At 36.8% G+C, this 6,679-nt stretch overlaps 1 long non-coding RNA gene across 1 annotated transcript; it reads left to right on the forward strand.

The window, feature by feature from the left end:
* Positions 1 to 3,076: 3,076 nt before the first annotated feature.
* On the forward strand, positions 3,077 to 4,914 carry LOC144991167 (uncharacterized). Its single transcript, XR_013655107.1, has 4 exons — positions 3,077 to 3,094; positions 4,001 to 4,075; positions 4,385 to 4,438; positions 4,516 to 4,914. It is a non-coding gene; the product is annotated as an uncharacterized LOC144991167 (long non-coding RNA).
* Positions 4,915 to 6,679: the final 1,765 nt, after the last annotated feature.

Here is a 6,679-nt window from a genome sequence, read left to right on the forward strand (position 1 = left end):
GTCTTGAAGAAGTTTGAAGCATTTTCATGCAGATAAACAGGAAGTGCAAGGAGGACAAGTGCCTGTCTCATGTTCACATCACGTTGGTCCTAAAAGAATAAAAAGAAATATCCATTACCATTGAAGCAAACGCAGAGCAAACACTTCCAATATTTATTTAAGGAACTTTAAGAAATAATAAAATGATACCTTTTCTAGATGTCTATTTCTAGTAAGAGGACAATACAGTGTTCATGGCATGATCCACTTCAGGTCAAAGACCCAAAGTCATTTTTAAGGCAAGTTACACCTTGGCTTCTTACAGCTGTTTACAAATGATTTGTTATCCGTTTTTGAATTATGCACATTAGAAATTCACCTGGAGGTCATAAATCCTAACCAAGCTGGCCAGTTCCTGTCTGTTTTGGTGGACTTGGTCTCAGAAAAGGGCAGCTTTAAGTTACACAAACATGTAAAAACTGCACAATTTCCTCTGACTGCATCTACTCTACATAAATCCATTTCAGATCTTGACAGATGAGTTTTCATGGTTTCAAATGATGGAATGGTGCTAATGCAACATCATTTTATTATTGTAATATATTGTCATAAAGACATGACAATATTCCAAAGTGTCTCCACATACATGGCAGTGGAAACACTTTGGAATATTGGCTATGTAATACTGCAGTATTATATGTAGTACTGCATAGTGCCAAAGTAACAGAACACAACTTGCACCTCCATTCTATTGTGCCACCTTCAGCCTGCAATCTAAATATGTTTAGTTAAATTGTAAATAATTTCAACTCTATTTAGACCTTTGGCTAGTTAAAATGTGCATAAATGCTTCCATGCTGCCGTATAAATCTAATAATGGTAATAGTTCAGAATGAATATATTAAATAAGTATAAAACTCACCCACTGACAGCTCTTTTCTGGTGAAATGGTGACTTTCTGGTGAACTCTCTGAAGTTCAGTATCTGAAAAATTCCAAAAGAGATTTTTCAATGTTAAAAAAATGTTTCAATTATATTCTGATCAAAAAACATTTATTGCACTACACAACCTATTGCATTTTTTGTTTTTTTAAATAGCTCTAGACAAATAACTGATCAGGAGACAAGTTACCTGGCTGGCCTTGGCGTCTCCCTGGAGGTGAAACACTGAACACTCTTTAGTTCGGTACCTGAACACAACACGAGCACGTTGATTAATTTATTTTTACAAAAACCTTTTTTATAATGGAGATCAGTGATTTATAAAAGCTTAAAGCTGCATTCAAAACCCAATGCTTCCATGTAGCAACCAGGCTTAAAACTGTTGGCGGTAGCTCCTCCCACACAACCGTTAGAGGCTTTGAGTGACATTTTTGGACATGTGTCCAGGGGCAAACTTTAGCCTAAGACAGAGGCCTCCAACGCGAATTTCACACGCGGATCACGTTTAGTGTGATTGCAGCATAACAGATCATTTCTACCTCTGAAAAAACAAACAAACTCATCACTGTCGTAACTTACGGGCAGAAATGCATTTTGGGTTTGGCCCGCCATACGTCTGCTACGACAAACTAATCATGTATACATTGCCACATTAAGCTCTGAAACAATCGTAACACACATATGTTTAAACAACAATAAACCACATTTACGGTAGTATAAGAGCATTTTTAAAGCATTCATTCAAAATAAACCATGAACGTTCCTTACCAAATTAAATCAGGGCTGAAGACAAGACGGCACCATCAGCGATGAGGCGGATGGAAAAAAAAAACGAGGTTGGGGTGTCTTGAAGCGGGACGAAATCACGACGCATTGCAGAAAAATAAAATGCTCGACTTTCAATTTCAAACGTCGCATACTCGCATTCGGCAAATCCAACATGGCCACCTGAGCTAACGTTGAGAAAACGAAAGACCCTCCAACCAGTACGTGATGACGTCATGACGCTACTTCAGGGATCTTAAAATTTTTGAGTGCTAGATACAAATAAGCTTTAAAATATTTAGCACTGTTAAGTTAAATTTGAAAAAATGTTGATAGAGCTTAATACTAGTTGAATCAACTACAAAATGACATTTAAGTTGTGTAACCTTAATAGTTAAGAGCCAGTACAAGTGTTAGGGTTTACACTGTGTTCAAAATGGGAGGTGGCGGCCTCTCGTCCAATCAGAGCACGAGAAATCATCTGCTTTCCGGTTCATGCAAAGTGCCTTCCTTTTCATTCAAACTGCCTTCCTTTTCATGCAAAGTCACTTCCGTTTCATGCATACTCCTCTCTCACACGCACATATAAACTCTTCCTCACACGCACATATATACTTGTCTTTCACAGACATATATTCTTTTTTAAGAGTGACAATGAGAGTGAGAATGTATGTATGTGTAAAGTAATATATGTGCATGCGAGAGAGAGAATATATGGATGTGCAAGTGAGAATATATGTATGCGTAAGAGAATATATATGCATGCGAGAGAGAGAATATATGGATGTGCAAGTGAGAATATATGTATGCGAAAGAGAATATATGTATGCGAAAGAGAGTATATATGACTGTGAGAGCAAGAATGTATGAATGTGAATGGTTCAGAATAAATAATGTCTTATACGGCCCCTCATACTAAATAACTTGATGCACTGAAAAAACGGGAAAAGTGGGGTTGTTCAATTTACAAATACTAAACATGTTTGTTTAATATGAACAAATTATGTTTACCTTCGAAACATAATATAATCTTGAAAATCACACATAATGTCTTGCTGTTTTACTTTTATATATTTAAATAATGTTGACAAAACATGAAATCGTTATGCTTGATCCTTTGCCCCTTAATTTTGGAAAAGTAAACCCCATCGGTGAAGAAGCATTCCAGGAGGAGAAACTTTGCAGTCAGCCATTTTAGAGAAGCTGCAAGCACCTGCTGGCTGGAGGAGCTTAAAAAAGGTAAATTAATTTAATCTAACAAATTGATTGAAGGAAATGAACGGCGTTCATTTATCATTACTGTTATTTTTCACGGGGAAGAGCTTTGTAATCCACTTTTGTCGTAGTTATCAAAGTTAAGGCTCTGCGCGCCACTTTTGTCGCTGGTGCCACAGCCCTCGGACGGCAGGTAGGGGGAGATGAGCGTGGTAAATTCTTTCACGTCGAAGACAGATTCAGCGGTAAACACGGTGATTTCAAACGATGTGCGGGGAAGAGTGGCAAGTAGTTATGCCGTAGGAATTCGCTTTTGACAAAGGGGCAGTGGGCGCTCGCGGGCACGGCGGTTTATTTTTTTTCCCACAGGCGAAAAACTTTGCCATGGGGATTCATCGTCACTAAGTGGATTTCCTTTTGCTAAATTCTGCGTTGAGACCGAAATTGAAGGAAAATGTGAGAAGCTATCATTACTATTGTCATTATTTCGTTTTTCCATACCGTTCCACCATGAGCTAGCTTAAGGACGGCATTATTTGACCAGCAAACAGCACCGCACTTCGGTCTCAGTCAGCTGTCAATCATTCTCCGTGCGCGTCTCGTGCACAGAATGCGTTCGGTTTGTCCAGTTTACATAGATCTTTGGTTTCAATCAAAGCTTTGTTTTCATTCTATGATGCTGAACATATTTTTCTATGGAGACTTTAGCTTTGAGAGTTTAAAATGGAGTGAAAATATTTATGTCCTTTTGGAACAAGTAGTAAAAAGTTTACAGCCTTAGTTATATTAATGTCTGTAATACTACTTCACAGATTCCCCCTATTTGATAAATTAATATGGGAATCTTTTATGGGTGGGGTGGTTAGCTTCTCCAGATCTGCTAGTTTAGTTTTGCAGTTTCCATCTCAAAATTAGCGGGTTCTCATTAAGCGTGGTTTGAATCCTGTGGTGGGAGGGGGGTGTCAAATGTTCTTTCTGGTCTAATTTCTTAAGAATATTTTTGCAGCTATTGATTTCAAACCAATGCATATTTAGTTAGTAAAATTATACAACAAAGCTGTGGAAGTGTCACTATATTTATTTCCTGATTAATTTACAGAGCTCATCACACAACACTTCCAACTGCTCCTCCCTGATCATGCTGGGGTCCATGCTCCAGTCTTCACTGAGTCAGGTGGGTCACCATGCATTTACTATATATTATTGGAATTATTGTCTCCTGGATTGTCATCGAATCGTGAGGTAATCAAGATTGCCAGCCCTACTCTTTACACACACCTTTTATGCAGAAAGATACATACATAATAAATAATGAAATTGATGGTTGATCAGTTATCCCACTACCTCTGTTAACATGACACTAAGGATATAATGATTTTGTTAACCCAGTAACTATAACATTTATTGATGAGCCAAGGGTAAGAATTGTATTTTTCTGAAGTTTGCATGTGAATTTAAAATTTGTTGACTCTTTGTATTTCAGACTGCTGACCTTCTCGCCAACATAAGCAGGTGCAGGGGTTTATTCAAAGTACAGGTGAGTTGTGTAATCTAGACGTTTTAACTAAACTTCAAATGTAAACTGTGCACACAAATATTTTCTGTGTTCTTTAGAATGAAGACCATCCAGCAATCCAGGATGCAATCGAGGACACCACGGTGGGAATTTCCCTCCTAATGGAAAGTGGTGAGGAAGAGGACATTCTCATGGTCCACATCTCCCAGGCTGTGGTGGTCGACCCACCAAGTGTCAGAGTGGCAGTTGCCAAGGCTTTTTTGGCCTTATTTACAGCACAAATCTGATTACCATCCTCATCTCAGAAACACATTTGAAATAATCCAAAGAAAAACTGTAATAGAGTTGTAGGGCAAAGTTGTGCCTAAGGTTTCAGGCTTAAAGAGCCGACTCTTTTAATAAAAATGACCTTTAAAAAGTTTTTCCTAAGAAAGGATTCCAGCTGTTTGCTTTGGCTCTGTTATCTTCTGTTTAATAAAAATAGCAAGCCCAATTTATATTGATTTGTACTTTATGCTACACTGTAAACATATTTTTCAAGTTTAGATAATAAAGTTAAATCTGAAATTTGTGTTCAGTGTCAGATGTTCATTGGACTGTAATAATGCATTTGCTTTAAATAATAATCTGCAATTGCAATTTTATTTTTCAATATAGATTTTATTAAAATAATTTATAAATTAAAATGAACTATGTAGGTAATTTAAAACAAATAATAGTTTTGCTAAATTTTTACTGTCTTTTAAATTTTTGAAAAATTATGGTAAATGACATAATAAAATCTTGTTTGTTTCTGTAAAATTATTAGGTGCAGAAACAAAGAAGCATTCATTATGGTAGAACATGATTTTATTATGTGCAATAATTATATTGGTTCAACATGATTTTTTTGCGCGCAACCGATGTCCATGATTTTTTTATGTCAATCCAACAGATCTTTTTTTTCAGTGTGTGCACATCATCAGACATGTCCAGGTGTGTAACTAACGGTGGCAAAGTCTGTAGTCTAAAAAAAATCTTTAAATAAAAAAAAATTTAGTCTTTCAGGCAGAGGAGGAATACCAAATTGTTTTAGAATGTATTTTTATAAGACTGAAATAATGTATTTTATTATGAGTTTGGTGTTTTGACCCTTCCCTAATGAATTTCTGGTTTAACCCATTTTCTCCTCATTTTGATGAACTCAACTTTTTCCTGAATGAAAGATGAACAGCAGCTGATGTTTTTCCTGTCAGGGATTTTTAATTTATTAATTTATTTCTGTCAGGGATGTCAATGGAGCTGGAGTCCAGTCCACGGATACAGAAATTATATGTGCTGCAGTCATAACCAAACCATACATCAAAAAGAAAGATCAAACAACAGTAGAGCCGGTGTTGTATATACGTGCTTGAGGTCAAAATACAAATGCTCTTTTAATAATTGTGGAAATATCTAGTCCAACATACAACAAGAAAGGTTCCCATATCTTTCCAAAAACATTTTTGTGATGTAGCTGACAAGTTAAATAGTCGAGAGACATGTGACTAAAAACAGTTTTTTGCCATTGTGCTTTGGAGGGGATTTTATCAGAGATCCAGTTTATAAGGATACACTTTCTAGCACAAAGAGTGAGCATTCTGTAAAGTTTCTTATTATATTTATCACTGATAACAGGGTCAGGTAATCCCAGCAGCAAGAACAAGGGATTTTTGTTCAAGTTAGCCGATAGAACTTTATTCATTTCCAGACCAATAACATGCCAGAACTGCTGAACTTTTGAGCACGACCAGAAGCAATGTGTCAGGGTACCGAGCTCAGTTTTGCACTTCAAGCACAAGGAGGAGGAGCCAGGTTTAAATTTCTGCCACTGATAGGGGGAGATGTGGGCTCTGTGGAGAGTCATGAGCTGAGTTGCTTTGACTCTATTACAAACACACAGTGTTTTTACACCTTCCCAGACATCTTTCCACTCCTCCTCAGTAATCTCTAAACCAAGTTCCTTGTCCCATAGTTTTTTCAATTGTAGCGTGTTAGTTGAAGTCTTACATTTAAGAATATGATAGAATGCACTGATGGAACTTGCTGGTTTTATCAAAAAGACCTGTCTCTCAACATCTGATATATCATAAGAAAGTGGATGTCTAATATTCTTGCTAACAAAGTCCCTCACCTGCAAATATTGATAAAAGTCAGTGTTTGGGACATTGTATTTTCTGACTAACTGATTAAATGACATCATTTTATGCCCCTCTAACAGATCTTGTAATCTGGATAACCCTT

This window comes from Oryzias latipes, chromosome 3 (genome assembly GCF_053564925.1).
Source record: "Oryzias latipes strain Hd-rR chromosome 3, Olatipes_Hd-rR_3.1".
NCBI classification, from domain to species: Eukaryota; Metazoa; Chordata; class Actinopteri; order Beloniformes; family Adrianichthyidae; genus Oryzias; species Oryzias latipes.